Raw genomic sequence first — 13881 nt, forward strand, 5'->3', positions numbered from 1 at the left:
GTATATAGGACGGAATCCAATATCCCCCAGCATGATGTCCAGCCCTCATCACAACTTGTCCCTAAATACTGCTCCCAGTTCAGTTCTGTCATCTCCTACACACCCAGCCGGGCAGCCATACCCTCCCTTTCCCGCGCATATCCTGGTCCACACGCTGCTGTGCCTTTTCACGTGGTGTTCCCTCTGTCTCAGTTTCCCCTGCACCAGTTTATTTCCTATCAGACTTCTCATTTTTCAGGCCCTTGCTTAGATTAATTGGGTTCCTCCTTCTTGTTGTCTGCATTTTCTAGATTCTAGGATCCTAACTAAAAAAATCTCCTGCATTCTCTTCTACCTCTCATTTGAATTTCTGTAACAGCCCCACCTTTTCTTCTTCTTCATGTGCCACCAGCTTGTCTTTTCCAAAGATTGATTTCATTACTTTTTTAAGATTTTTTTAAAAGATTTTATTTATTTTTTTGATAGAGATCACAAGTAGGCAGAGAGGCAGGCGGAGAGAGAGAGAGAGAGAGGAGGAAGCAGGCTCCCTGCAGAGCAGAGAGCCCGATGTGGGACTTGATCCCAGGACCCTGAGATCATGACCTGAGCTGAAGGCAGAGGCTTAACCCATTGAGCCACCCAGGCGCCCTTTAAGATTTTATTTATTTGAGAAAGAGAGAGAGCATGAGTGGGGGTAGGCAGAGGGGGAGGATGAAGCAGGCTCTCTGCTGAGCAGGGAGCCCCACACAGGGCTCCATCCCAGGACTGCAAGTTCAATACCTGAGCCAAAGACAGCTGCTTAATCGACTGAACCACCCAGGCAGCCCTATTTGAAAGAGAGAGCGAGCACACACGGCGGGGGGGTGGGGCTAGAGGAAAAGGAAGAGAGAGAATTTTAAGCAGACTTCCCATTGAGCTTGGAGCCCAATGTGGGGCTTGATCTCAGGACCCTGAGATCATGACCTGAGCCAAAACCAAGAGTCAGACACGCAACTGACTGAGTAACCCAGGCACCCCCTACCACCAGCTTTTCTATGTCCTGTCTATAATCATGCTACATCTCTTCAGTGTAGACTTTTAGATCCCCTTTGCTTACACACCAGAAAATTCCAATAACTTCTATTCTTTATTGCATGAGTCAGTTATGTAATCTCCTACATCCTCACAGCTATCCTAAGAATTAAGTACTATTATTATAACCATGTTTATAGGGAGGAAACTATCGCTTAGCGAGTTACTTGGTTTGCTGAGGGTGATACAGCTCTTGGTGTGCACACACAGCATATTTATAGCAAGGCAGGAAGAGTCTGGAGATCTACTTGCTTGATGATAATAAAGGCTAGTTGATCATCAAGCCTCTCTCACTGAAAGTGCCCAAGCATGGCATCCAAGGTCTTACCTGTCCAGCCTCATTTCCTGCTGTCAGCCTTCCCTTGATGGGGAACATCCCACTGTTTCCAAAAAATAATATGTCCTTCAAAGCTCTTCTACTTTGCACATGTTGTTTTCTATCACTTACAAGGTTCTTCCTGTCCTCCTATGCCCACTGAAAACATAGGTCTCATGAACAAATGATTCAATACCTCTTCCCTCTGAAGCCTCTCCAGACCTCCCTGCCTATGTTGGTCATTTCTTTTTTTAGATTTACATCCATTTTATTGTGATGACAGGAAGGTCTGTTTTAAATTTTAAATAAAAAAATGTTTTAGCTTGACTCCTAAATTAGGGCAGAGGTTTATTTTAAAATTTTATGTCTCCCAACCTATAGCATAAGCCTCATGAATGCATAGTTTTTACTAAGATTAGTTCAAAATCTGAAGGAAAAAATGGAACAGTATGTTCTCTGGAAAGCCTCCATGATTATTACTTTCAGTGTATTCATCAACATACTACGTGATCAATTTAGTATTTATTTTGTTTGGACAGGTACTGAAGATGGTTTGTTGCTCACTACACAGATATTAAGAATAATGTCACCTGTTGCAGGGCACCTGGGTGGCTCAGTTGGTTAAGCATTCAACTCTTGATTTCAGCTCAGGTCATGATTTCAGGGTCCTGAGATAGAGCCCTGTATTGAGCTCCATGCTCAGTAGGGAGTCTGAGGATTCTCTCTTTCTATTCCTCTGTCCCCACCCCCCACAGCTTGCATGCACACATTCTCCAATAATTTTTTTTTTCAAATAATAATGTTACCTAGTAGTGTGAAGACAGTATAGATGCTTTCCACATTCTTGATTGTTTTAATTTACAAGAGGTGAACAACAAAAAATTTCTCTGAACTCTAACAAGTAGTTGCTGAAAGTCTAGGAGAAAGAAACTACCATTTGTGAACTCTAGACATGATCTCTATTTACTGTAATATTGAATCACATTTGACCAGCATATGTGGTCATCTGCTAAGGGGCATGCCGTATCGCTAGAGAAGGCTTATGAAAACAGCCCATCTCTGCTCAAACTCACTCCAAGTTTTTTGCAAGCCTCTCTGAGAAATGTCCAGGATGTGAGTGCATATGTACTCTGCACAACGTTTCTCATCATTTTGGGTTGAAAATATTTGGCTTTCACAATACTTTTTCATATATGTTGATGGTAAATTCTGTTTTTTTTTTCATTCTATTCTAGTACAGTAGTGATCAATTATGGCAATATGACATTATTTCCATTCTTCCTGAATACCCTGGTAGGCAATGGAAAGCAAGATGCCTGTCCATTTTTTCAGTCCTTCTTTTGTTTTTCCCAAGCCTTACCCTCTTTATTAACCTGGATTTTATCTAGAGTTTACTATCCTATTCTTTTTTTTTTTCAGTCCTTTGAATCTTCCCCTGCGTAGTTTTTTGAATTCCATCTCTACCAGGAGTAGGGAGTTGACAACATTCTAAATTTCCAGCTTCTCCGAGGCCGCAGTTTAATACCTTCTAACAGGCTATTAACACCGTGGATACGTAATTATTAGAGAATATGGAAAAATGTTCATTGTAAGGAGTAAAGCAACTCTAAAATTCCTACCTTCCACGGAAGGAAGATCACCTCCCAGTCCTTAAAAATTGTAAGGTATTAAGCTGGAGGAAGAATGTACAGGTATGGTTTTCTGCAGTCCTTCCTATGTGTTCATTTATCCCCTAATTCAGGGATAAGTTTTCAAGTGATTGTCCCCTTTGACATTAGAGTCTCCTATCACATAAAAGGCTGTGTCTTCTCTATTCCTTAAGGATAGCACTCAGTACCACGAAGATTTTAATGAGAGTTCTTGTGCCACTGGAGACCATTACCTGGAGACCACTGCTTTAGACACGGGAAGTCTTGCGCTCTGTGGATCTAAGACCCAGTATGATGTTCTCAAAAAGGCTTTTAAATCTTGACCTACCATACAGACTTTCCAGTGATGTTTGTACTTCTTCTTCTTCGACAATCAAAATGACAGAAACTCAACTTGTTAAAAAATATATCTTGGGATGTAGATACCCCCCCAAGGGGAAGTCACTTTACAGGAAGTAAAATATCATTATTTTATAATTCTGAAAATGCGCCAAGTCCCTCAGATCTCCTCTGCCCCGAACACAGGGCAAGGGAATGGCAGGTCTTGAGAAACTACTGCCCAGGGAAATGTTCAGAAGAAGGTGAGTAGGAAGACAATGTACATGCAGCATTGACACTGCGATTTCTTTCCCCGAGGCCACTCAGCTGGGGAGGACCTTGCTGTAAAAGAAAATCCCTAGTCACTGCGCTGACATTCAGGAGATTCACAATGGCTCCTAGTGCCTCTCTCATTGGCGTGGCCTCCACCAACTGTACTATTTTCCACCTAATGTGCTGTCAAGTCCTCTCCGATGTTTACTGTCTTAACCCTCAGTAATTGTGGCAAGCCAGTCAGTACACTGTCTCCCAATTAAAAGCTACACTTTCCTTATTCTGAAGTCTATTCTTTCTGAAAATCCCTTTTCCTGAGCTTACCTATTCAAACTCTCACCATTCTTCAAGGTTCGGAACAAATGTCACCTATCCAGGAAGACCTTTGTTTGTCTAAGGTTAAAACCCAAGAGAAAAATTAAGGTCATTCAAGAAAGAATTCTATTAGGGGAGGCACTTACTTTGGACATCCTTCAATGCGTTCCAGAACTTCAATGCTAACAGATGTGACCTAACAGTCTAGCAAGCTGTAGATAATAGTAATAGGGGACCCTTAAAGCTGGACAGACACTTCTATGCCTTTCCTAGATCTCTCTCGCCAAGCCAGTGAACGGCTTCTCTGAGAGCTAACTGCTGACGCTCCCAGCCATGCTCTTTTGAAAACTGCTCTCCACTGGGGGAACATAACCGACTGGAATTGTCAGGGAGTGCGTGTCCTTACTCCCTGGGGTGACCAGTAGCCAACAATGGAAGGAAACAGTGATTTAGGAACAATAGCGACAAACACACGCTACTGGGGCAGGGTAGGACACCTCTGTAGTGTCATTCCAGGCTCCAGTGCTGCCTGTGGGATCAGAAAGAAGCCACCCTTCAGCAGAGCCCACAGCTTTATCTGGCTTCTCCTGCTTCTCTCTCATCCTTGTAAGTTTTCCCTGGAGACCACGTCTCACTAAACCACTTGCAGAAAAATTGCTGTCTAAGGCTCTGCTTGTGGAGAACTTGTCGTAAGATAGTCCCAATGCAGGAATGAGAACTGTATGTACTTTGCTATGCATGCTCGAAATTAAACATAAATCACATATAAACCTCAGGTTCTGATTGCTGCCGCAGATTCCTCCTTCCTGGGGGACTAGTTATAACCCCAACCCATCGTGCCCGTCACGGAGATGGACAGTCTTGTCTATGGGTCCTTTTGCACTTGCTCCTCACACTGCTGGGGTTCCATTTCCTACTCGCTCGTTCTGATTAGTAGAGATTAGACTTAATCAAGTCAACCATATTCTCTGTGATTTTGCTCCTTCAGTTAAGCTCTCCTGTTCTGATAGCAGTTTGCCCGCCATTGTCCCCTCATTTACGGCTGGCTCCATCATCATGGTCATGGTGTGTGTCATAGTGGTCTCCTACACCTGTCTTCTCGTCACCATCCTCAGGATGTGCTCCACTGAGGGACGCCACAAGGCCTTCTCCTCCTGCATGTCCTACCTCACAGGGGTCACTCTATTTTTCTTTCTTAAAGGTTTTATTTATTTATTTGATAGAGAGAGAGCAAGAGAGCACGCAAGAGAGTACCAACTGGGGAAGGGGCAGAGGGAGAGGTGTTCTCCCTAATAAGCAGAGAGCCCTATGTGGGGTTGGATCCCAGGACTCTGGGGTCACGACCTGAGCTGGGGACAGATGCTTAACTGACTGAGCCATCTACATGCCCCCAGTCACCCTGTTCTATGGGACCATGACATGGTGGTGATTCCCATGCTGAACCCCCTCATCTATAGCCTCAAGAACAGTGAAATGAAGGGGGCTCTGAAGAGAGAGCTTGGCAGGAAAATAATTTCTTAATGAAATCTGTTATTATTTGGATATAATAATATACCATAATAATAAAAGGAAATATTATCCATGGTCTAAATACATAGGTCCATACACCATTAGCCCATGCAAAGCTTTCTAGTAAATGAAGAGGGTGGTTTTTTTTATATCAAATTATAAGTTAGAGGGCAATAGTGAGTTACTTTAATGAAATTCATAATTAGAAATACATATTGATTCACATGAAGAAATACCTTATCAGTTGAAAGCCTTTTAAAATTTAATTCACATATTTTCTTTACAAATGTTGTTCTCTGGCATAAGTTAGGGTTATTGTACCTCCAAACCTTTTAGACTCTTCATTTTGAATAACATTTTATCCTGTAATGAGTGTGATAACTCTAGGTGTGACTGAGTACCTGTGAGAAGAAATGACAAAACAAAACCAGACAGAAAAGGTGGAATGATTTTTCCTGCAGGAAGGTTAACTGCTGAGGGTGGGCTTTGTGGACCCATGCAATTCTAGCCTGTGCACTTAATCTCTTCTCCTCTGGGTACCAAGTGGAGGTACCCAGAGGAGAAGACGATGGGATGGCCCTGACTGACCTGTGAATTATGTCAGGTTAAAACAGGTGGCTTCTTTGTGGAAATGAGCAGGGTTCATGGCTTCCTTAGGGACAAGGAGTGAATAAAATCTTGAAAGTGAGTTCATGGTCAAGCCCATTCTGGTCAGGAAATTGGAGGGGACTGGATTGTCTCTCTTCTGAATTTTTGACTGCACCCTGTAGAGACTTAACCATCTTTATAGGCTGACAACAAACACATTTACTTTTCGTGCCCCCTCTGTGGTGTTTCAGACACAATATCTATCGTTTTGCTGACAAAACTCATAGGGCATTCATCACTTGTTCTATCACGCAATCAAAAATTGTAATGAATGATCTTATATTCCAGGGATTGTCCTAGGCTATGGGGAATGTAAGAGACAAATATGCAGAGAAACCTGCCCTCGTGGAATTTTCTTATATCATGGGAGATGCAATGACACAAACAAGTGTAATTCAGATTATTAGGAGAGCCATGCAGACTAAGAGAGCAGACTAAGGAAGACTAATATGTCAGGGGCTGGGAGGAGTCAATGTTATTGTCTCAGTGGGAAGATAACATTGGAGCAAAGACTTAGAGGAGGTGAGGATGTTTCTTGTCTTGTCAGGTAGTATTGTTCCCTGTGTACATATGTGCAAGCTTAATCTCCCACTCATATGCATATAATCTATCTTTGGGGCAAGGTCAGCCTTAATCATTGTAACCAATCCAATGGTGAGCACAATGAAAACAGATGATAAAAATGTTAAATAGTTCTTAAATACCACACTAGAGGATAGTAAGAAATTGCCTCACCAGAAACTGAGAACCCAGAGAAGTAAACTTAACACTCAAAAATGCTTTTTGGGGTGCCTGGCTGGCTCAGTCAGTGGAGCACGTGACTCTTGATCTCAGGGTTGTAAATTTTAGCCCCATGTTGGGTGCGGATATTAAGAGTTAAAAATATTTTTTAAGATCCTTATTTTAAAAATGTTTTTTGCGGGGCACCTAGGTGGCTCAGGGGGTTAAAGCCTCTGCTTTCGACTCAGGTCATGTTCCCAGGGTCCTGGGATGGAGCCCCACATCGGGCTCTCTGCTCAGCGGAGAGCCTGCTTCCTCCTCTCTCTCTCTGCCTGCCTCTCTGCCTACTTGTGATCTCTATCTGTCAGATAAATAAACAAAATCTTTAAAAAAAAAATGTTTTTTGCCATGAGACAATGTGAGAAGTCAGAAGGAAGTATTACCAACTCAGGCGGAGGATTTAGTGTTCTTTTGGGATGAGATGGTAAGTGCAAACCTAGCACGTGTTCAGGTGACTGTTGTAAATGATACAACTCACATATACCCTCAGGACACGGGGAAATCTGAAATAACTATGTGTCCTGCAGATTTGCAGCCCTGGAGATATAGTCTCAAGCCTTGCACTTGGATATAAGATGGTCAAGGACAGTTGGTACCTCAGGGTGAACTGAATAAGCAAACAACTCAAGCCACAATGATTCTGATCAACAATTATTCAAATACACTGACTAGCACACTGTGAAAGATACTGACTAGCAAGAAAGGAAACAAAGTAGCAGGCGTGGGAGCCAGTGCAAACAATGAACAACAGAAACCAAACCACTAAGATTGCAGATATGGAAATTAATAGAAACAGATTGTAATAGTACTTTGTTTACAAAAAGATAAAGAAGATTATAGCAATGTCAACAGCAATATCGTACTATAGTTTTGCAAGATGTCCCCATTAGGAATCAATGGGCTGAGAGTACAGAAGAACCCTGTATTATGCATGTTCATCTGCATATGAAGGGACAATGATCTCAAAAAGTATAATTCAAGGCCCATGGGTGGCTCAGATTTTAAGTCTCTGTCTCTGGCTCATGTTTTGATTCCAGGACACACCTGGGGCTCCCTGCTCAGGGGGTAGTCTGCTTCTCCCTCTCCCTACTCCCCCTGCTTGTGTTCCTTCTCCAGCTGTCTCTGTCAAATAAATAAAATCGTTAAAGAAAAAAAGTGTAATTCAAAAAGGGGAAGCATGCAAAGGAAGACACCGGCACCAGGGCATTCTGAAAAGCCATTCCTGCTGATACCTATGGCTGCACTCAGCCAGATATTAGTCACAATGTATCTATCCATAAAGTTCAGAATATTAGTTGCTTCATGAATGCTCATAAACAAGAATTTCAAGGAGAATTATAACCAAAGGAAGTTTGTGCTAAAAGTTCACACTGGGAGAGCTCTCTTGGGAGGGGTAGGAAATGGACAGTGTCCTCCTTAAAAACGTTTAGGCATACAAGAGCTGCAAAAGCAAAAATAGCTTGAGTGTCCATGATCCTGGAAAGAAAAAACAAAAACAAAAACCCTTACTGGGAGCTCACCATTCTGTATCACTTTTCATCTTGAGGAATTTGCTAAATGAAAACTAATGTCTGAAGGACTAAAAAGCATATAACCCAGATTACTTGCTGATAAACCAAACAGATTTTTGAAGCTGTGAGAGGCTGGGGAAATTGTACTTCCGGGTCAAACAAGGAAGGAAGGTCCTAGTAAAAGTCCTCAGCTTTCAAATGGAACACTCAAAAGAAGAGGAAGCCAAATCATCACAAAGACTGAAACCCGGTTTCCAGTAACCTCAATACTATTTTGGGTTAAGGTGATCTGCCTCGCCCAAAATGCCTGCCTAAAGCAAAAATAAATAATCTCTGAAGGAAATTTAAATCATCCATATTCCCAGGTTTTCTCTAGGATTTGTTTTCAGCACTGAGGTATAATTAACACATAGGAATTGTGTATATTTAAAGTTGATTACATTATGCTTTCACATACATTGTGAAATAATCTCTGTAAATCAAGTTAATTAATATACCCATCACCTCCTATAGTAAGTCACACAGAGGTAAGTCTTCGTAATTTTTTTCCTGATTTTCCTTCCTCTTCTCAGGTTTCATTTCTCCTTCCTTGGTTCCTTCTCTCAGCCCTCCGTTTTTCCTCACTCCTTCCTTCTTTCCTCCATCCCTCTTTTCTTGTATTGCCAACTGATAGAAAAATCATTAACAATGAACAGTGATTTTATAAGAACCACCTTTCGGGGCACCTGGATGCCTCAGTCAGTTAAGCAGGTGATTCTTGATTTTGGCTGGGGTCATGGTCTTGGAGTCCTGGGATCAAGCCCCACCTTAGGCTCTGCACTCAGCAGGGAGTCTGCTTCAGGATTCTCTCTGTCCCTCTGCCCCTTACTGCCCGCCCCCTACCCCCCGAACTCCTATGTGCTTTGTTTCTGAAATGGATAAATAAATCTTAGAAACAGAAAAAATAAGTACCATCTTTCAAAGTTCTCTGTATAAAACCCTTGATCTTGTACCCTGCAACTTACTGAATTTATCAGTTCTAATAATTCTTTGGTGGTCTTTAGGATTTTCTATATGTAAGATGTTAACTAAAAACAGTGACAGTAAAACTGTCATGTGCAGTAGTAAAACTTCTTCCCTTCTGATTTGGATGACTTTTATTTCTTTTATTATCTATTTAAGATATATTTATGTTAGAGAGAGTACACATGCAAACAGGTGAGGGGCAGAGGGAGAGAGAGAGAGAATCCCAAGCAGATTCTACGTTGAGCATGGAGCCCCATGTGGCACTCGATTCCATGACCCTAAGGATCATGACCTGAGCTGAAATCAAGAGCTGGATGCTTAATTAACTGAAACACTCAGGCACCCCTGGATGCATTTTATTTCTTTATCTTGCCTAATTGCTCTGGCTAGGATTGCCAGTACTATGTTGAACAAGGAGTACTAAGAGTGGGCATCTTGGTCTTATTCCTATTCCTGGTGGAAAGTTTTCAATCTTTAATCATTGAGTATGATTTTAGCTAGGGTCTTGTCATTTTCATTTATGGCCTTTGTTATGTTGAGGTACATTCCTTCTATTCCCAATTTGCAGGAAGTCTTATTATGAAACTGTGTTGAATTTTATAGATGCTTTTTCTGCATCTATTGAGGTGATGAGATTTTTTTTCATTCATTAATGTGGTATATCAAATTTATGATCTATATATGTTGAGCCATTCTTATATGCCAGGGATAAATTCCACTTTATCCTGGGATGTAATGATTTTAACATGCTGTTGAACCGGGTTTCTTTTCTGTAGTGTCCTCACCTGGCTTTGGTGTCAGAGTAATGTGGGCCTCATAAAATGAGTTTGGGACTGTTCTCTTCATTTTGAGGGAAGAGTTTGAGAAGGACTGGTGTTAACTCTTCTTTAAATGTTTGGTGGAATTCATCAGTGAAACCATATGGTTCTCAGTTTTTCTTAGCTGTAAGGTTTTGATTATTGCTTCATTCTCCTTAGTCATTATTGGTGTTGAGATTTTCTGTTTCTTCCTGTTCAGTCTTGGAAGGTTGTATATTTTTTTGGAATTCATGCATTTCTTCTAGGTTCTCCAATTTGTTGGTGTTCAGTTGTTCATAGTAGTCTCTCTCTTATGTCTTATGTCTGTGGTATCAGCTGTGCTGTGTCCTTTTTCATTTCTAATTTTGAGTCTTCTCTCTTTTTGTTTTAGTTACTCAAAGATTTATCAAGTTTGTTTCTCTTTTCAAAGAATCAGATCCTAGTTTTATTGATCTTTTCTATTGTTTTTCTGGTCTCTATTTTGTTTATTTCTGCTCTTATCATGGTTATTTCCTTCCTTCCTCTTAACTTTGGGTTTCGTTTGTTCTTTTTCTAGTTCCTCTAGGTGTAATGTTAGTTTTTTCCATTTTCTTAGTTATTTTTTATGGAGATAATTAACATATAATGTTACATTAGTTTCAGGTATACAACATAATGATTCGATATATGTATATATGGTGAGATGATCATCACAATAAGTCTAGTTAATATTGAGCATCACAGTTATATATACTTTTCTCTTGTAATGAGAACTTTCAAGATTTACTCTTAGCAAATTTCAAGTATACAATATGTTATTTTTAACGATAGTCACCATGTTGTACATTAACTAACTATAAGTTTGTACTCTATGACTAATATCATCCCATTTCTACTACTCCTTAACCCCTGGCAACCACTATTCTACTTTTGGTTTCACAAGTTCAACTTTCTAGACTCCACAGAGATAGCATATAATATTTGTCTTTCTGTCTTTGGCTTATCTCACTAAGCATTATGTCCTCCAAGTTCATACATAGTACTGCAAATGGTAGGATTTCCCTTTTTTGAAGGCTGAATAATATTCCATTATGTAGATATGTGAGTTTGTTCATTTATCAGTGGACCCTTAGGTTGTTTTCATATCTTAGCTATTGTGAATAATGTGGCAATGAACATGGGTGTGCAGATACTTGAGATATTAATTTCTTTTCCTTCAGATATATATCCAGAAGTGAGACTCTGGTTTATATAGTAGTTCTATTTTAATTTTTTGTGGAACCTCTGTATTGTTTTCTATAATGGCTATACTAATTTATATTCCTTTCAACTATGTACAAGGATTCCCGTTCCTCTGCATCCTAACACTTGTTATTTCTTGTCTTTTTGAGAACATTCATTCTAACAGGAGTGAGGTGATAGCTCATTGTGGCTTTGATTCACATGCCCCTGTTGATTAGGGATGTTGAACACTTTTTCATAAACCTATCGGCTGTTTGTAGGTCATCTTGGAGAAATGTCTATTCCGTTCCTTTAACCATTTTTCATCAGTTTTTTTTTTTTTTTGCTATTGATTTAGGAGTACCTTATATGTTTGGATATTAATCCCTTATCAGATATATGGTTGGCAAATATTTTCTTCCACTCCATAGGTTGCCTTTTCATTTGATAATCTGAACCACTACACTAAAATAATGGAGGATAAAAATGATAAGATTGCCTCAATAGAAGCAGAACTAGCATTTGACAAAATTCAATATTCTTTTTTTTTAAGATTTTATTTATTTATTTGGCAGAAAGAGAGATCACAAGTAGGCAGAGGCAGGCAGAGAGAGAGGGGGAAGCAGGCTCCCCGCTGAGCAGAGAGCCTGACGTGGGGCTCAATCCCAGGACCCTGAGACCGTGAGGACCCTGAGACCCGAGCCAGAGGCAGAGGCTCAACCCACTGAGCCACCCAGGTGCCCCAATATCCTTTTATAATACAAAATCTCTCAACATTATAAAGACCATGTATGATAAGCCCACAGCTAATGTGATACTTAATAACGAAACAGAAACAAGTTGGAGATATCTAATCTTGAAACTTCAACACAGTTCTGGAAGTCCTATCCAGAACAATTAAGCAATTTAAAAAGAAAATAAAGGGCACTAGAACTGGAAAAAAAATATATAAAACAGTCTGTTTTTAGATAACATGATCTTATATACAGAAAATCCTGAAGACTCTACAAAAAAAAAACTGTTAGGACAAACAAATGAACTCAGTAAAGTTGCAGGATACAAAAATCAACATAGGAAAATTCATTGCATTTGTATATACTAAAAAAAGAAAGCCATGAAATTTTACCCAAAAAAGGGTGTAAGGGTTGGTTACAGTTGTGTGAAGTTCTAGAACCAGAATTCTAGAAGCCATGGTGAAAGAATAACCAGGACATGGGTGTCTCTATAAGGAGGAGCTAGGACTCACTGGGAAGGGGGATAGGAGAAGTTCCCAGGCTGATGCTCATATCCATATAATGAGAGGTGTTTGAGTTATGTATGATGTATGTATGTATGATGCATTTGTCAGTTCACAGTGATTGTACATTTAAGATTTGTATATTTCACCTTACATAAATTTCCATAAAGTTGCACAGAATAAACCATGTAAGAAGTATTGAACTCTAGTTACTGATGTATGTGTAAAGTATTGAGGAAGTATACTGATGTCTGCAATTCCCTTTGACATATATCTCAGGATGGATTAATAGAAGTATCGATAAAGTACAAAAATATATGTGATGAAGCAAATATAGTAAACTCTTAATGTGTGGTGTAAGATGTTTTCCAAAAATGATGGCAGCAATAATTCCACTCCCACATGCTCTTCTAGAACTTTGTCACTGTCCCATCAAGTGTTGTAATTTCTTTTCATCTTCTAGAACCCAGGTGTTACTTTAAGGCCGTCTGAATGAAAAGAATGCAGTACCAGTGAGGTAGGGCCCAAGAGTTGATTCAGCATCCACTTGGCTATCCCAGAATGCCCACCCATAGACCCCAGTCACCATGCACATGCCAAAAAGTCTGCATTCTGATTCAAGGTCTCAGACAACAGCTAACTGTCAACACCCGGATTAGAGTGAACAAGATGTTCAGTGTGTCTATTATCTCTATGGAGCCCAGTCTATAGGAATTCAGTTAAATCCACTATGATTTGGGATTGTTTATGATACAAGAGTATATACTCAGAGCCATGTAGGTCCTGGAGACACAGATGCTGACAAGATAATTGTTGCAGCATGGTTTTAAACGTTTCATGAAATACTGGGAAAAAAAATTTGAGTGCCAATGCAGTCAATGGAGGTTTTGATTACAGGGCATTTTCCTCTTTGGCAAGGCCTTCTACAGAAGAGCTACTTCATGAGGAAGCACTCGCAACAATCATTCTGTCTTCAACGTCTTCCCTACCTTTCTTCTGACTGATTCCCTAGACAACAGCCTGTATGACAGGCTCTCTCCCTAGCCCTGCATACAGGACGGAAGACCTCCGGGACTTGGCATATTGTCAAAACTATGGGAACGATGTTAGTGAGTAGCAAGTAAAATACCTGAGGGAATCATTCATATTCCAAAATGTATCTGGACAAGTTAAATTTCAAATACTTAATTTTTCTCACATAAATAAGAGTGAACTTCTCTGAATAATCACTATGCTATATCAAAATATCAAGGTTTTGTTTTGACATTCACAT

This window comes from Martes martes (assembly GCF_963455335.1).
Source record: "Martes martes genome assembly, chromosome: 10".
NCBI lineage: Eukaryota > Metazoa > Chordata > Mammalia > Carnivora > Mustelidae > Martes > Martes martes.